General features: G+C 46.1%; 1 protein-coding gene across 2 annotated transcripts in view; it reads left to right on the forward strand.

Annotated features, from left to right (window-relative positions):
- The window catches only part of LOC146839152 (uncharacterized), a 61,392-nt gene that overhangs the window by 17,591 nt on the left and 24,197 nt on the right, over nucleotides 1–19,604 (forward strand). The window contains exon 2 of one of the 2 annotated variants that reach the window (XM_085603179.1): nucleotides 9,032–9,145. The gene's annotated coding sequence lies outside the window, so the exon portion shown is untranslated. Of the gene's footprint in view, nucleotides 1–9,031; nucleotides 9,146–15,943; nucleotides 16,000–19,604 lie in introns of those variants that run through there. The other variant, XM_085603180.1, reaches the window with a different exon arrangement.

Here is a 19,604-nt window from a genome sequence, read left to right on the forward strand (position 1 = left end):
GCAGGCTGCAGATCACCTCCGACCAGATGTCTACTTCGTCTCATTTCAGGCTACTTCACATCTCATCAAGGCAGCTTGGTTCAGCCTGTCAAAGGCTGGCCAATCCAAAGCGGCTGCTACAGAGTTGAATTGGGTAACTTTAGGAAAGCAGTTCTATAACTTAGTTCCTACAATAGTTATAATAAATACAACCATGGCAAGTTGTAGATTCATTGCGACTGTTAATTTGACTCTTTGAATTACTATTTTAGCTCTCCCTACTGTCAAAAGAAAAACTTCATTAATGTCAAATAAAGCCTTCCAACGTTAGCCTATTGAGCTAGTGTACTACAGTGGGGAAAACCAACGTGGCCGTTTTTCCGTCACCAGGCATCTAAAACATCTTTTACACTGTCCCTGCTTATTAGGTCTCGCCTGACCCAGCGCATGAGCTGCTCTGGAGAGACTTTTTGAGAGTGCTCCAAAAAGTGCTACCAGGCCAGCCTAGAGCTACAGTGCATGTGCGCGGGCGCGCGCGCCGCGCTTGACAGCGATTACTTTCACGGCCGCTTTGATGTTTGATCGCGATCACTTTCGCGGCCGCACGGCTGCTTGGCATAGCCGACAGGTCTCGCTTTTGGGACCTTATAAGTATTTAGTTATGCAACTGTTGCATGGCTAAACACTTATAAGGTCCCAAAGGCGAGACCTATTGGCTATGCCAATGCTTGTTTTATTATGGCACCCTACTCTTGGGGCACCTAGGGCAGAACCTAGGGTATATATATGCAAGAATAGGGTACTTTAGAAGTACTTTTAATTCTAAAGTACTTGGACATAATTTTACTCTAAAAGCAGCCTGAAAGAAAGAGCTGGTTTAAAAATGACATCAGGCTCCACGGCAGTGCACACTTAAGTGCATTAAATCTACAGGGCCTCTACACCTACATGCCCTTCCATATACTAGGGACTTACAGGTAGGTTGTCAGTATCAATTGTAATTACACCTAATTACCATGTACCTTTTAAATGGAGCACTGGGCCTGATTAGCAATGCCCAGGGCACAGTCAGAGTCAGAAAACACCAGTATCAGTCAGGGGCAACAATTGGGGGGATTCCTACAAAAGCCTGGTTTTCTCACACTGCACTTTCAGAAATCTGTCCCACTTCATCTAACTACACAATAAGAAATCTGTGGACGCTGCACTGCATTTTACTGTACTAAAAGAAGTCTGTGCCACTGCATCTGTGTGTCGTGCACCACTTTTTCATCCAAGCTCCTGTAGCTGTAGAAACGTTATATCTATCAATCGTACCACAGGCGTCCTGGCACTAGTGACTAAGGTCAGACTCATGGACTTGAAACAGACAGACGAAGCACAGGCCAACAGGACAGTGCGTCAGCTGAATAAGGACATTGCCAGATCATTCCTAAAGCTACTCTGACTTTACAATAGGAAGGGATGAGTCGAGGGGCCAAAGATAGCCCGTTCCATAGGCGATGACCCAGCTCGCTGAAGATCATCTGCCTGTATCTAGTCCTCTGGAAACGAGGAATATGATTCAGGGCCTGCTGGCTGGATCGCTGAAGCCATGTAAGAGTGTGGGGCACCACCGTGTCTGACATGGAGTTTGGACTTACATTGTACATTGTAAAAGGTCTGATGAATAACACAGAGGATTTTAAAGTGGATTTGTTTGGTTTTTTGCTTGGGAACTACTGAAATGACATGATGGGATTTCTGCAGCACTGGCGTCTGCATTACTGATATATTCTGAATGTGCGATGCCGCGGTGTCCTTTGCGGTGCCCTTTGCGGTGCCTTCAGGTCATGGAGACGGCAGCGACTTCATAGACGGCGTCGGGTTGCATTTTCTTCTGTTGCAGCACAAAACTCTCAGTTCCCAGTGTTGATAGTAGATGAACTTGAAGTCTTTGCTATTCCTGAGACTTCTTGAACAGGAGGCAAGCTCTGCCTTAAGCCTTTGGAGAAACTCAGGAAAATAGGATGCAGAAAGTCCAGACCTTTCACTACCCAACACAGAAGCAGCCACTGCAGGCCAACACAGCAAATCACTCAGCAAAGTGGTAGTCTCTCCTAACAGCTTCTTCAACTCTTCTTCTTGGCAGGTTTCTTGATCCAAAAGAGTTCTAAGATCCCAGGGTCTGTGCCCTAATATTTATATCACATTTCCCTTTGAAGTTCTGTGTTGTTGGCACAACCAAAGTTCTCCTGGCACTCACAATCCAGTACTGTCCGTCTCAGGCAGGTGGAGACAGCATTGTGGAAAGCAGCCACAGTCCATTCAGGTGCAAGTGACAAGTCCTCCCCCTGCTCTAAATGCAGCCAGGTCTATTCTGCCTGGTATGAGTCACCCAGAAAAGGCAGGGCACACCTCACCCCCCCTTTGCGATTGTCTAGTGTGAATGCACATCCCTGCTCTTGTCACTCTGAACTCAGATGGTGAATACACAAATGGCAGAGGCACACAGGGTGGTTAAGCAAGAAAATGCAAAACAACAGTTGATGGACAGAATGCAGAACAATGTCATACATTCACCCCAGTACAGAGATCTGGGCCTAAATCCATCGTTTTTTTGCTCACCATGCCGTTCCAGTTTGAACCCAGCCATATGCAAATCAGTCTTGACCCTGTGCCTCATGGGAACAGTCCAGCCCGAACTGCCAAGCCAGGTCCTCCCTGGACTGGATCAAGCATCCTAGGACCGGTTTCGGGGTTTCACCCCTCTTCAGCCAGGATAGCTTGATTCCAGTGGCATGGAGAGCACGGGACCCATGTCTGGGCATACCCCTCCCACTCGGGGTGACAAATGCAAAACAACAGTTGATGGACAGAATGCAGAACAATGCCATACATTCACCCCAGTACAGAGATGTTTGGGCTGGACTGTTCCCATGAGGCACAGGGTCAAGACCGATTTGCATATGGCCATGTCTGAACTGGGGTGGTGTGGTGAGCAAAATAACGATGGATTAAACCCAGATCTGTGACTGGGGGTGAGTGTTTTGCCATTGTGCAACATTCCGTCCATCATCTTGTGTGTTTTGCTGTTCACCCTATGTGGGAAGGGTATGCCCAGACGTGGGTCCCGTGCTCACTACGCCACTGGAGTCAAGCTATCCTGGCTGATGACGGCTGATAGCCAGAAACCGGTCCTCGGATGCTTGATTCCGGTCCAGGGAAGACATGGCTTGTTAGTTCGGGCTGGACTGTTCCCATGAGGCACAGGGTCAAGACCGATTTGCATATGGCCATGTCTGAACTGGGGTGGTGTGGTGAGCAAAATAACGATGGATTAAACCCAGATCTGTGACTGGGGGTGAGTGTTTTGCCATTGTGCAACATTCCATCCATCATCTTGTGTGTTAAGCAAGAAAATGCCCACTTTCTAAAAGTGGAATTTTCAAATATACAACATAAAAATCATCTTCACTAAAAGATGTATTTTTAAATTCTGAGTTCAGGAAGCCTAAACTCTATGTCTCCCTTTTGTCCCAATGGAAAGTAATTCTTGTAGGATGGTACAAAGCAACTCCCATGTTAGCCTACGGGACAGATAGCCTTTCAATAGTGAAAACGAAATTGACAGTATTTCACTATCAGGACATGTCACACACACCAGTACGTGTCTTACCTTGCACATACACTGCACCCTGCCCATGGGGGAATGTTGAGCCAAGGGAAGGTTTGGGCCTGGCGAGTGCACTTGCCAGGTCGACATGGCAGCGGAAACTGAGCGCAGATACTGCAGTGGCAGGTCTGAGAACATTTTGACTGGCTGCTGGTGTGGGTAGCGCAATCAGTGCTGCAGGCCCACTAGCAGTATTTGGTTTGTGTACCCTCGGTACACACAGTGCACTGTAGTAGGGAAACCAGTGAAAACAAGATCCAGAGTACCACAAAAACCAGGAGGTCAGAAGCAAAAAGACAGGGGAAACACACCAAAAGATGCCAGGTTTAACAGACAGTCTACTTGGTAGAGAATAACTGCTCTTACCTCTTCCACTCTTTAAGGAGTGATGAGTAATGCCAGAACCACTCCAGGGATGCACAGTTGAGACAAATGTGATGCCCAGGTTCTAACCCTGTTGCAGCGACAACCAGTGGAGGCCAAAGTTCTGTCTTCCTGTCTTCCACCAATGAAAAGAACAGTTTTATTTCTGTTTGTCTTTAAAGTTTTAGTAGTCGTCAGGACTTGAATAGGTGTGAGGCAGACCCTCAGAAGACTGATACAATTGTCAGAATCCTGTTTCAGCCTAAGAAACAGCTGTGTGTCATTGACGTAGGGTGATACCATCAAACTAAAGGAGTGGAATAACCCCTCAGTAGTGCCGAATGCATAGTAAAGAGAAAGGATGAGACATAACATCCCATTGGCTGTTCCATACACTGTTCCTTACACTGCTGAGCAGAAGGGCAGAGGAGCAACAACCTGTGTGCACCCACACAGGAGCAGACGCCTTGGAAACCCAAGCCGCTAGACCCGTCGCCAAAGGACGGTCAACCATTATCAAGTGTCAACAGTGTCCAAAGTAGCTGTCAGCTCTAACTGCACCAAGCCCTTCAATACGAGTCATTTGAAACTCATCTGGGAAGGTCAGAAGAAATGTCTCCATGCTATGACCAGGATGGGATTCTGGACTCTACCCAAACAAAAATGCAAGTTAAGGTGATGATTACTCACACTTTCTGCAAGCATCTAGGGCCAACTTCGAAACAAGGGATCGATTGATAATCAGCCGGTGCCATTAGTGGACCCATATCTGGCACCATCCTGTTCAAAGAGACACAGATCTTTCACCCCCTACCATTGGTGTTGTGCCCTGTTGTCTGCAAGCACTTGTCCTGATTACAGAACTATTTCCCCCATCTCTGTAGCGTGGATAGTTCTGGAGACGATGGATTCCGAAGGTGCTGATAGACCTAAATCCTAGTTTCAGCTGGACTGGACAAGTATTTGGTCAGCAGTGGATACAATCCAAAAACGCCCTGCCACTACAAAAATGTGACTGCAGCTTGAAGCTTTCAAGACACTGGCAGAAAAAGCCCCTTGCACCAGACTTTGTAGAGAGCACGGCCTCAGTACTGCCATTATCGCTCAATGAGAACCTTCTAGCTATGAGACCAGTTGACGTTGTGTAGTGGAAATGTCATGTCACACTTTAGAGACATGCCATTTTCTTAGTGCGTATTGCCATTTCCCCTCTTCGAACTCCAACCAAACTCTTCCATCCTTGCAGCCATCCTGCCCATCACAACCAACACCCAACCAACAGTCACCCAGACGAGTGCCCAGACTGTCTGGCCCACCATCACACCTCAAGAAACGACAATAACAATGCAGTCATACACTCCAGAGCACTCTCTGATCCCTGCAGTAACTACCTCTTCACTAAAGGACTGGGCCCAATCAGTGCAGCCCTTACCCCAATCCCAAATGATCCAGTCAACTCAGCCCAGATGCCTGCAGATATGTCAAAGTACCCCCATCCTCCTCGAGAAACTCTCAGCAGACACAAAGACGTTTGCCAACTCTCTACCCATCTCGCTGCAAACCTACACAGCTTAAGTTATGGAAAAGATGATAACCAAACATCTAGCCACCAACCTCAATGACTTGACCCTCTTGACCACCTCCTCAGTCTTGATTAAGGCACAAGAGGTTGCCGTCATCGCCCCCACCGACAACATATGACTGATCACGGACAGAGGAAACACCTCTGCCCTCACCATACTGAACCTATCTGCAGCCTTCGACACAATCTCACACCCCATCCTAATCTAACGACTGGACAAAGCCAGCATCCAAGGACCTGCGATTCGCTGCATCTGCTCCTTTCTTGCAGGCTACACCCAGTCCGTCAGCCTGGCTCCCTTCATCTCAGAAGATGCCAACCTCATCTGCAGAGTTCCTCCAGGATCTTTGCTCAACCTGAACTGGTTCAACGCCTGCATTGCCCCACTCACCAACATCCTCCGTGTCCATGCAGTCAATGTCATAGCCTACGCTGAAGATACCCAGCTCATACTCTCCCTCTCGAAAACATGGCAAGCACCCAGACAAGGTTCTTCACATGCATGATGGAAGTCGCCGAATGGATGGAACTAACTGTCTCAAGCTCAAAACAGACAAGACAGGAGAAGTTACCTTCGGCAAAGAGCTTTTTATCTCATACTCCACCTGGTAGCCTACTGAATGTGGACCTACACACCTCCTGGCAATTCATGCTAAAAACCTTGGACTAGTAATAGAGAACCAACTCGCTATGACTGGCCGCGTGAACGCAGTCTCCGCCTCCTGCTTCCACACACTCACAGTGCTCAAGAAGCCTTTCAAATGGCTCCCCACTTACACGCTCGGAGCCGTCACCCAAGCCTTTATCACTAGCAAGCTGGACTACGGCTATGCATTCCATGTCTGAATCATTAGAAGACTCAAGACCATAAAAAACGCAGCAGCCAGACTCGCACTCAACCTACCTCCGTGCGCTCACCTCACACCTCAAAGATCTTGACTGGCTGTCAGTCAATAAACAAGCACTCTCAAAACTCCTCATGCTGTGAGATCAAGCCTTATGCAACATTGTCCCTCACATGCCTCAACAACTTCATAAACTTCCACAAACCTACTAGCCACCTCTGCTCAGCCAGACTCCTACTCACACACTTCCCCAGCTTACGCAAAACCAGATCTGGCAGTTGTGCCTTCCCCTACGCTCATAAGTCTGAGACGACCGTCCGCTACGTATCAGAGCCGCCTCCTCAGTTTATGGATTCTGCAATAAATGTAAGACCGGGCACGGCACTTGTAGCTCATGCTTTCAGCACTAGGATGACTTGTGTGCTCTACAAATACACATCCCATAACATGTTAGTGACATGGCATTTTCCCAGTGCTTATTGCCATCTCACCAGTTTATCAGGGAGAAACCCCTTCAACATGCCACCAAGTTTGGTTGGTGATCCATTTCCCTTCCCACCCTGGATGTGAAGTTACCCCAGCATTTTTCTGAAGTAAATCTCTAACAATGTCCAGCATGGGAAAGGGTCACATTCAACTTTGGGAAATGCTCACATTTTCACAAGTTTGTGGTCATTTACAAATTGTCAAGGGTATCTTCACCTTGCTCCTCCCACTCCCCCGTTTTTGCTCTCCATTTACTAGTGTGTACAACTATGCATGACTGAATGATAACTTCACGGTGTTAAAAACATTTAAACTGGAAAGAATCCTTTCATGGATAGCTGCCAGGTATCAGTGGAAGAATTTACAGCAGTAAACATAGGTATAAGGCTTTCTGACAGGACCCTGAGACTTTTGGCACCAAATAACATACGTAGAGTACTTGGGTGTAACTCTTGTGCTGCTTAAATGTTCTATTTTTTTAAGATGGATTTTACATTGTTCAAAATTGAGAAAATGGTAGCAGGGACTCGGACCCAATGAGCTGGCCAGTTTCTACTAGATACCACTTTCTATTGACTAGTTTTGTTTGTAAACATTGTAGAATGATCTACTGAGTCCCAAGGAGTTCTGGGATCACCTGAGTATTATGCCGAAGCTTAACTTTAGACACGGGTTCAACTGAAAACTCCAACTCTATGTGCGTAAACACGATATGTGGTAACTTTTTGGGGGTTTGTATCTCTGCCCAAGGGGGTTCCAGCACCTTCAGTATATTTTTAGCTGCTCCTTTTTGTACTTTTTGATGAAATTCCTACTCTTCTTTGACGCTGTAGTTCTGGTTGGACATTGGCCTTATTGTGTGTGTCTTACTGTGTTGTGCTGCGTCTGAGTTCCAACCTGTGCCAGTGCATGCCTTGAATGCTTGTCTTTGCTACTTCACTGCCCCTTGAGGGTCAATTACTCACTGGAAAAACTTGGTTATTCAGTTGCAGTGTCATAGACACCAAGAAAAGCGCTCACCAGCTCCTGTACCTGACGGCTCCTGCTGAGAGTACCCAGGTGGAGTGTCCTGCTGGGTGTGCTCAGCGGCTCTGGTCGGCACTCCTTCCAGCTCCTGTATCCAACGGCTCCTGCTGAGAGTACCCAGGTGGAGTGTCCTGTTGGATGTGCTCAGCGGCTTTGGACGCCACTTCTTCCAGCTCCTGTACCCGACGGCTCCTTCTGAGAGTACCACGGTGGAGTGCCCAGGAGAGTGTTTTCAGCTGTTCTGGTCGGCACTTCTTCCAGCTCCTGTACCCGACGGCTCCTGCCGGAGAGTACCCAGGTGGAGTGTCCTGTTGGATGTGTTCAGCGGCTCTGGTCAGCACGTCTTCCAGCTCCCATTCATTGCACTGCACTTGGATCTGTTTTATTTTCTCAAATATGATCTCTGATTCCTGCACATCACTTGTCTGATGTTTCTCACTGGCTGTAGCTTCTTGTCTCTTCACACTTCTTGTGCCGTACCTGCCACAGCATCATTGTGGTTTGTAACCAGCAAGTCTCCAGGCTCACTGGCTCAAATATCTTTTCATGCGGCTGTTGGTATCGAGAGTTCAACTGCTTTGAGCACACACTGGTTCCTTGATCATTTCCAGAAGTCTCAATATTTCAACTCTCAACAAATCTCTCAATACCTGTTACGTTTCACAGTTGTCCATTCCTTACACCATCCGCTGTTGATCCAAAGTCACTGCAGAAACGCTATCCCAACTCTAGGAAAGAATGCAGCGTCAGCAGGATATATTGCGAGAACTACAACCTGCTAAACTGCTTGCAAAGCCGTGTCCAAGCATTCATGCTTTAGTTTTATAGCTATTGGTGTAAAGTGGTTGTCATAAGGTTTCATGAGAGGTTGATCCTCTTAAGACATATATAGCTCCTCAGAAGATTTCCTCCCCATTGCTAGTGGTCTGTCTCACAAGTCCGTACACCACCTCACGCGCCCAACAACAGCAATCCTTCGGAAGTTGTGCCGAGATGTTTCCTTGTTTTAATTTGATGGCCAAACATGAAGTGTGGTCTGTCCATCGATGCATGTGTTTATCTATCCCTGAATAAAGCAATTGTGTTTCTTTTCAGCTGCAGAACACCACAGCCTTTTTACCACACACCACACACCACCTGCCCAGTCTTATGCCAGAGGTTCCATCGGTAAATCTTCTGGGCTGCCAAACTCAGCAGGTCTTGCGTCTGGTAAGTCAAATTAGTCTATCAGTGTCTAGTCAAGTCAAAAAGTAAAGTTTATTTAGACCTTTGGTCCTTAAACAGCATAAAAACATGACATTTTGTATAAATACTCTAAAACATTACAAATTCATCAACCACCATCTTACAGAGGCCTGATTTCCAAATACTTCCTCTATCGCTGGGAATGACCTTCAATATCAAGGGAAAGAGAGGGTTATGTTGGGCCTTCACACTTCCTCCTAAATCATAAGTGCACCCAACAAGGTGTGGTGTTGTGAAAGAAACATTCGTTTGTTGGGCTACAATTATCCTGGGAATGATTGATCTCTTTAGGTCCCGGGATTATCCTCATCAGATGCTCAGACATCACCCACCGAGGAGGCATGCTTCATCATCGGGTCGTGCTCCACGTTGGGTGGGGTGTACAGTACCTAATGGGCTCCGTCAGGACCATGTTGTAGAGATCTTTACGATTCGTTATGTAAAGTGGTCGAAAGAGCGATGCTTTTAATCCCTTGATAAGTGTCAGGAGTGAATGTGTTTAGATTGGGTGATATATAGCTAGAATGACCTATAAATAACCTGCTGACTATTTTATTGTTAGTTGGTTGGATCAATGGTGGGATTAAAAAGACCGATGGTTGTGGACTAGCAGGATCTAATCACAAATCCAACATAATTAATTAGTGTCTGTGCATCCTGATAAGGACAATCCCTGGACCTAGTGAGGTAAATTTTGACAGTGATACTTGTACCCCTACATAATACTGTATTCTCTGGGACCCCACACCTTCTTGTGTGTACCACTGAGAATAGCCCAAGCTGATGTCCCTCCTAGGAAGGCTGCTCCTCACTGCTCTGTCTTCTAGCCCTCTTTCCAGCTCTCTCTGCGTAGAGAAACATATGTATACAGAGGTCTGATTCGGGTAGTGCGACTCAAAGTATCTTCTTGCCCCAGTATGTTGTTCTTGTGAGACATTAGGTTTACTTATAGGGGCCTTAGAGCCCAGCCATTATTTACTATTGATTATCTTTGTTGTCACTCTTATTTCCTTGCTTCTCTTTGGTCTTCACATGCTGGCATCACTTTCTGTTCGTATGTTTGCTCGTCCCCTGGAGCATGACTCAAGTACTGTTTCCTTGATTACTGTGTGTCTTTCCGTTGCTCGTTTTCAGAATTCTGAGGCCATTTATTTTCCTTCCGTCGTTGCTTGTCCTATCCATCCCATGTGATGTGCTTTCCTCGCCCCTGCTCCCTCCTGCGTTGCATCAATTGCCCCTTCTCCCCAACATTCTATTGCTTGCACTGTCCTCCCACCTCACTGACCGTGTTGTTGTTGATTCCCGGTCCGGTTGCTTGCTCCATTGTTGTTGCTTGCCTTGCCATTGTAGCTTGACCCGTCGTCGTTGCTCGCCCCTTTGTTCTTGTTTGTCCTGGATCTCCTGCGCCCTCCTGAGCTGAGTTGCTTGCCTCACCCCCCACCATTCTCCCTCATTCCGTTGCATGCCTTGTTCCCCCTCCTGGTCCTTTTCCACCCCTAACTGCATTTTTGTTTGCTCCAACTACCTTCCCTCTTGCATTGTGTTGCTTACCTAATCCCTCCACTCCCTCCTGTGTTGTCACTTACCCTGTCGCCCCTGCAGTGTTATGTTGCCTGCCCTGCCCCTCCTGCATAAAAAAAAGTGCTATGATGCGCCCAGACCCAGCAGCGTGACAGCCAGCACTATTTTTCTAACGCTTAGCCATGCAATGCAGCGCCGCGCTGCTGTAAGATATAGATAAAGACATTGACAAAGCCAACAGCTCTCTCATAAGCGAGACCTGTTGGCTTTGCTAAGACTGGTTGAAGATTAAGGCTAAAGCCCGATACCTCGCTAAAGGGGTTCATTTCTCTTACAAGCTTAGGAAGAGACTTTGTTGGGCCGCTCAAGAACGCCAAGATGTTGCATGCGTATAGGTCAAGTTTGTGGTTATTCCTGACAATTCTTTTCCCAGTAAAATTAGTCTTGCACCTCCCTTTGTCTGCAGCTGGCTCCAAATACAGAGTAAATATGAGGGGAGAGAGAGGATTGTCATGTCTTATGTCCCAAGCATGTTTAGTGGTGGTGACATGGCTCTATCGATGCTCTCTCCCCCGTGTAGATTGCTACAGCGGGTAAAGTTCCATCTAACAAAGTTTGCGACAGTGGGACAGTAGAATGCCAAAAGAGGTCTGGCTGGGATGGAACCCATCATGACAAAGGATTTTTATCAGTGGAATAGTCAAATAGTCACCAGCACGCCAAAAGGGGGCAACAGATGCTGAATGTGAGATACCGACATTATGGCATGGGGATATTGAGACCTTATACGATTACAATTTACGTAATTCAGACAAACATGAAAAGAGGTCATACATATTACAGGAATTCCTGGTGGATACGGTACTCCCCACCCTAGAAGAGGCAGACGCAGAAGCTTTGGGGGCGCCAATCTCCAAGGAGGAAATTCTCGCATCTATCAAAAAACTGAAACCGGAGAAATGTCCCAGGGGTGATGGGCTCCCAGCGGGGTATTATCAAAAATTTGCCCTGCTGCTGGCCGACCGCCTACTGGACGTGTTTAATGAATGCCCTAGTCCACAAAGTGTTACAAAAACTATGCTGGAGGCGGTAGTGTCTATGATCCCGAAGCCAGACCGATGTCCATATTAAATATAGATGCTAAAATACTAAGTGGAATTCTGGCAATCCGATTGTTGCCTTACATACCTCAGCTGATCCACCTGGACCAGGCTGGGTTTATTCCTAGACGAAATACCACACATAATCTGCGTAGCCTGGCACATGTGTGACATGTGCCAAGTTTAGAAAAAGAGAGCTGGGCGCTGGGTCTGCTGGATATACTGCAGGCTTTTGATTCTGTAGAATGGAACTATGTATGGGCGGTACTTGAGAGGATGGGATTGGGAAGACAGTACATAAAATAAATGGAAATACTATACATTAAGGTGGCAGCGAGGATACGCCTTCGTAGAGGTTCCCTGGCAGGGGTGCCCCTTGTGTCCGCTGCTGTTTGCCATTGCGATGGAGCCGTTGGCGACTACCCTGAGAAACAAAATAGAGGGCTGGGGATTTCGATTAGGGGACACAAACCATGTGGTATCTATGTATGCCGACGACACGTTGTACCTATGTCGCCCCGAAGTAGCAGTACCAGCACTTATCACAGAGCTGGAGAGATTTGGGGAGGAGTCCGGTCTGCGCCTTAACCCGGGGAAATCCAAACTGTTCCCCATGGGAAATCTCGTGGGAAAAAGTGAGCCTTAGCTACCAAGGGTGGGGATGGACTGGGTACGTGACGAGGTGAGGTATTTTGGGATTAGAGTGGCACACACACACATGGTTTATCTAGAAAGTAATATAGGAAGGAGCGTGGAGGGCATTAAAAGGTGATGGGCAGAGTGGCGCTAACAAAAAAGGTCATCCTAACACGATGTCTATATGCCCTTCAGAATTCTATATATAGAATCCCACACAGGTATTTTTCACAACTAGAACACCTGATAGTGGAACTACTGTGGGGATCCAAAAGAAAACGGATCAAGCAAGGGACCTTACAGAGGAGATGGGAGCAGGGGGGCTGGAAGTCCCTCAATTAGAAGTATATTACATGGCTACACAACTGCATCATGCCGTGCACTGGTTGGATGAACGGGAGAACTGGGAGAAACAGCTGTTAGCAGGTACACACGAGGGAACCCCTCTCCCGGAGCTCCTCATGACCGGGTCTGGGGTGCCCGAATCCTTCCCATACATTATCAGGCATGTTGCTGCGATCTGGGAAACTGCTGTACAGAAGGTAGTCAAACGAGCGCCCTATGCCCCAGATGCTCTACTGTTCTTCAAAAGGACAGGGCAAACAATGACAATTAATAAATGGGTAGAGGGAGGCTGCCACATGATGGGAGACATATAACGCTGAGCAGTTTATAACAAGGGAGGAGGCAGAGAACCCGTTTGAGCTTGCCAGAGGGCAATTACTGCAATATGCGAAAATGTCCGCAGTGGCCTGAGAACGGGTGGCTCCGCAAGAGCCACCCGTTACGACAGTCCCACAGACGATATCCAACCTGGCGGGAGGACGTAGACTGTTCTCACATATAGACAGAGCGCTTGAGGAAGATTTTCCCACCGGTCCCCTTCCAATTCACACAAAATGGGACCCCGCAATGGATGAACCCCTAACAGCGACAGGATGGAAGAATGTGCATGAGGGGGTCACACAGGTAAGCTCTTACACAAGGTTGAAACTCATACAATACAATATCATAAATTAGGCATATTTCACCCCGCGAGTACTACATAAAATATACCCGGAGCACACAAATCACTGTCCTAGGTGCAGACGCTCATTTTGTACACATGGTGTGGGACTGCTTGGAACTAACAAACCACTGGGGGAAAATAATAGACAGTCTACAAACCGCCAGGGGGTGGAAAATACCACTCACTATGCCACTCACTATGCCAAAAAACAAGAAACTTGGTAGAAAATGTGTTCAATTAGGGTTAGTACTCGCAAAAAGGAGGATAGCAATTAATTGGCTGAGTTCAGATCCCACCACAGTTGAGAGATGGGTTAAGGACGTACCCGAATGGGCCACAGCAGAGCTAATCCGAATGAAAAAAGTCAGAAAAGACGATAAGCTAGAAGAAGTTGCGAGGGCCTGGTATCTCATGAAATAGATATACTTGAGAAGGAAGACCCCCGACGGGGAGGCAAACTTGATGCAGTCAGGACAGGAAGAGATGGTCACAGTGGCCGGGCCCGGAGGCTCTCTGGCGACGATATGACACTAACACGTCCTTGGGAGCGAAGGGGGGAAGGGGGATACTTTAAACGTTATTGTTCTATATAGTTGGGATAATGGTATATGCAACATTTATGCTGTACACGTCTCAGAGGAGGATCTGAGAACAGAAGCTTATGATTTGTGAAATTTACATCTCCGCACTGCGAAGATAAGGATTGGGAATGCTGATATGTCACATCTGAATGTAAATGTATTGTCATTACGGAAAATGCCAATAAAAACAAAACAAACAAAATAAACATGAAAAGAGATCATATTTACATTTGGCACAACCCAAATCAAAATTATATACAGTAGGCCAAGCAAAACAAATTAAAACCTTAAAAAGGAAGCAGTGACAGGTAGGTGAAAACACAGAATTAACAAACGTTATTTAAATGTAGCATAAAATGCTATTGGACAATGTTGTATTAAAAACAAATATTGTCACATAAATAAAATAATAAACATCACAAAGAAATAAAATTAAGAAAAATAATACAACCACCACTATACATTAAACATCATATACTGATAATCATTGGAAAGAAATCTAATTTATAGAAATGTATCCTCATCAAATCAAAATTTGATTTGAACTTAAACGTGCATAGATGGACAAACAATCAGAACAAGCTGCTTACAAACAGATTTAAGACGGTACGGCAAAACAAATAAGGCAACCTTCGTAAACTTGTCATGGTTGAGAAATGGAGTATGGACTGTACTCCGCCCATTAGAGTCCAGCATTCCATTCTTCCGTAGCGTTGAGTCCATCTTGGATGGACTGAGGTTTAAATATCCACTTACATTCCAGTCGAGTTACCAGGGTTTGTACATCACCTCCAGAGGCTGGGGTTTAATCAGATCAATGACCGGCCAATAGAAGTCATCTTCGGTATGATTATCCTCCATAAAGTGTTCGGCCAGTGGTACAGAGGCCACTTTACATCGGATTCTGCTCTTATGCTGATAAATCTTGGCTTTAACTTTTTGAATAGTTTAGCCAATGTAAATCCAATTACAGGGACAACAGATGCTGTAAAATACATTCTGCAAATTATAATTGGAAAAGAAATCCCACTCTTGAAGTATATCTTTGTGTTGAACGATTTGTGTGTTGGCTGTGGTGTTACGAGCTGTGCTGTTTCCACGTTGAAAGTGTCCTTTGACTGGGGGAAGGCCCAACATTGTGTCAACGGATTTAGGTTTGAATGCTCTCACCAGATGGCCTCTAAGGTTGCGTCCTCTTCTAAAAGATAAAAGGGGCAATCCCAGTGATAGGGAGAGCACATTCCAATGTTTTTTTAATGATTTTTATCAATTTGTTAGTTGAAGGGCAAAAGGCCGTAACACAAGTGAACGTATCACAAGAGTTTTATTTTTTTGGTTGTAATAGAGTCTCCCTCTGAGAATACCATGCCCTTTTGAGTGATTGTTTTATCATTTTTCTGGGGTAGCCTCATGCTTTGAGTTTGCATGATAAGCTCTCTGCTTCTTTAAAGAAGTCCTCCTCAAACTTACAGTTGTGTCGAATGCACAAAATTTGTCTGTAAGGGAGGCCATCTCGCAAAGCTCTAGGGTGGTAGTTGGTGTACCGAGGAGTGTATTTCTTTTGTAGGTTTTCGAAACAGAGTTGCCTGGTCTCCATCCTCTTAACTCCCACACAAACTCAGTGTGTGAGCAGGGATGTGGAAATCCTATAGCCCGACGCCCGGGACATATTGTTTGGGGTCAAGGGCAACAAGTTTTAATGTCTATTTTGCCCTTGGGCCAAGTAGGCCCAACCCCCTACAGCACAAACACTTTAGCTTGCAGTTTACAATACCACATTATGGATCAAGGAAGGGCAGTGTCTACAGTTAAGATAATATATGTGTTGATGTGTTAACGCTGTTCAAACTTGTATTTATGGTTCATTAATGCAAAGCCTTTATTATTAGGGTGAGCACTAAAAGTAAATGTCAGCTATGCCTGTACTACTGACGGTGGTTCCAGTATAAACATGCACACACGTTTTCAAAGGTTAGTAATATGAGGCTATGTATAATGCTCCCAGAATGCTCTCTGATTATATGCAAATATTTGCAGAAGCTTGAAAGCAACAGTGATTCTTTGCTTTCAAATTAAAATGTTCACAAAAAAATGTAAGTAGGAAAAAAATATTTTGCTTAACTACTGTAAGATTTTAGGTACCATATCTTTGCAGCATCATTTAGTAACATGTTGAAGTATGCTTCTATTTCCCCAAAATATTCATAATGGAAAATCAGTGTAACCAGATTATGGGAAACAAAAATAAACAAGCATTGGCAAAGCCAGTAAGTCTGAAATGGGTGGTCAGGCCTTTGGTTTTGTCAGTGCGTGACTTGTTTAAGCATGGTTTTTGTAAAACCTTATCTGTGTGGGAGCTGCAGGTCCCTCGCCATTCCAACAAGCATTGGCAAAAGCAAAAAAACAGTTTTGGGTCTCAAAAAGCACACATTGCCACAGCAGTTCCAGGCACTGAACAAAACTACTTTGTGTGCCAATATGCTCCTTGTAATAGAGCAGAATACTGTCACTCACAGTGAAGCCAGCTGATAGACCGAGAGAAAGAGAGAGCGAGAGACATAATTTTACTAAACACAAAAGGTCATGGTTAACCCCAGGCCTAATTAGAGGCCCAATTATTAAAGACAGTCTCAAAAGTGCATCCATGGTATATATCCATGCGTTACGTGCATATATACAGTCTCCGTGAATTCACAAGAGTTTACAGAAGTAGGCTAAGAAATAGTACTCCTAGAAAATATTTGTGAACTGCATTTTAGCATGAGCAAATGTGCTTGTGTAGATTTGCTCATGTGAAAATCAGAATGTTTCAAGTTCACTTTTCCTCCAACCACTTTTTTACCAACCCTGAAGAAGTTTTACGCCTGCCACTGCCAGGAGTAAATTTCCAACCTTTTTCAGTATGGGAAAAGATTAGAAAAGAGTTTGTGAAAACCCTTAAAACATGCAAGTTAGTAGGTTTGCACAGACTCTAAAGGGCATTTCAACCCTTGAACTATTGCTAACCACTACTTTCAGCCCCAGTATGTAGACCTGCAGAAACGCAGCAACACAAGGGAATTGCTAGTATTCAAACCCTACTATGATACAAGCCCTGGCATAATTAGAGAGGCTTTATCAGAACTCTTGCTTAATGAGATTGCTGCCGTAATTTGTCGCCACATTACATGGCACAAAAGGGACAAGTGGATTTTGTTACAGGACAAGTAGATTTATGAAGCAACCTGCCCCATGGACAAGTCGATATTTTATTAAATTCCACACCCCTGGTGTGAGTGTAAACTCTCCATTCACAGGAATGCAGGCAGCCCTTCCCCCGTGTCTGTGGAAGCCTCCTCCTCCGTCCCTCATGTTCCTTGTTAAACAGGAAGCATTTAAAATTGAACCCACAGTCTCCTTAACACCCAGAGTTCAACCACCATATCCATTCTACACACTCACTACACGTACATACACTCACAGTCCTACCACCATAGCTGCGCTACACACTCACTACACGTACATACACTCACAGTCCTACCACCATAGCTGAGCTACACACTCACTACATGTACATACACTCACAGTCCTACCACCATAGCTGCGCTACACACTCACTACACGTACATACACACACAGATTCCAACCACCATAGCTGCGCTACACACTCACTACACGTACATACACACACAGATTCCAACCACCATAGCTGCGCTACACACTCACTACATGTACATACACTCACTGTCCTACCACCATAGCTGTGCTACATACTCACTACACGTACATACACTCACTGTCCTACCACCATAGCTGTGCTACACACTCAGTACACATGCATACTCACACAGAGCGCTACTACAATTTCAGTGCTACACACTCACTACACATGCATACTCACACAGAGCGCTACTACAATTTCAGTGCTACACACTCACTACACATACATACACACACAGAGTCCTATCACCATGTAGGAAAGTAGGATCTGCTTCTATGGTTACCCCCACTTTTTGCTTGTTGTGATGCTGTTCTTGTCTAGGGTCCTGCTAATCAGGACCCCAGTTTATCTGCTTTCTTCCATAAATTGTTGTGTTCAGTACTTAGGTACACCCCAGATTGGATACTGTGTTACCCTTATCAGTCCCTAGTATATGGTAGTAAGGTACCAAGGGCCTATGCAACCCAGAGGTCCCCCATGGGCTGAAGCATGCATTATGCCACCTATTGGATACCATTCAAAATGGAACTACAGGCCTGCCATTGCAGCCCGTGTAAGCTGGTGCTAGCACCACTTACTAAAGATATAGGTTTCCTATATCTAGGGTCACTGCACTTAAAACCTATAAGTCACCCATATAGCAGGCCTTAACAATCCTGAGGGCAGGGTGCTTGGTTCTAAGTGAGAGGGTGCCCCTGCATGAGGAAGACACCCTTACAGCCTACGGAGTCCATTCTCCCGGGTTGTAAGTGAAGCATCCATATACTGTATAGAGGGGCACCATGTAATAACGTGATGACCATCTAGAAAACGGCTGCAACTAATCCTATCATGTTTGGCATCAAACATGTTGGAATCATACCTCCCACAATGTAAACGGTGTGGGAGGTATGATTCTAAGCACTGGAAGAGCCCTCCGTTAGGCTCTCAGTATTCCTGGTACCAGCCTTCTAGACCCGGACAGCACAAAATGGTGGCTGCCGACCAGAGACATGATTCTGCCCTCCAGCTGCTGAGCCAAGCTCGACCAGGGGAAGGCAGAACAATGACAGCATTTAGTGTATTGGAGCCGGGTGAGTGTGCTTGCCAGCACCACTCATTCTGCAGGAGGGGTGCATTTGGTGTCCCCATGCATAGTCCAGTTTAAACCAGCTCTGGAAGCCGTTGGCTCCTGCTCTGGTGCGAAACTAGACAAAGCACATGGGAGCAACCTCCCCCCTATCCAGACCCTCACCTGGGAGGGTCCCCTGAATCGTCCCAACCCTTTCCTAAGGGTACTTGAGGGCTTACCTGTGGGTGGGTCCCTAGATTCGTCATGGGACAAGATTCAGATCAGACACCACTTCTTCCTCTACTGTCTGGGCACTCTGGCCTTAGTTTGGGCTCAACTTCATCTCCCTTCCAGTCTGCTGCATTGTCTGTGCCTGTGCACCATACAGGACCCTTCCAAGGCCTGTGGGCATCAAAGACACCTGCAGGACTCTCCCTTGCAGTGGAGTCACTTCCCTGCATTTGCAGGCACCGCATCTAAGTCAACCGGTCTGCTGATCCTGAGCTCCTCCGGACTCTGAAAGGTTCTGCAACACAGGTAGTTGTTCTCCACAGCTCTGGAGGTCTGCCATGCCCTCTCACCAAGTTTGAGGCTAGTATCCCTAGTGGGGGTTGTAATAACCGAACCCCCTTGCACTGTGCTAACTTGCAGTTGCAAAGCCTTGTTGGCTTCCTTCCAAGAAGATCTTCGGGCTCCAAGTAGCCCCAACCCTGAGCACCTCCAGTGACCAGAATCTTTGGCCTCACAGCACCGTTGTGCATCGTGCCCACCTTGAGGTCGTCTCGCAACTCCAGGGCCTCCAGCTTGTGTGTCCATTTGAGGGTA

The sequence above is a fragment of the Triturus cristatus genome, chromosome 4_2, assembly GCF_964204655.1.
Source record: "Triturus cristatus chromosome 4_2, aTriCri1.1, whole genome shotgun sequence".
In the NCBI taxonomy this organism is placed as follows: Eukaryota; Metazoa; Chordata; class Amphibia; order Caudata; family Salamandridae; genus Triturus; species Triturus cristatus.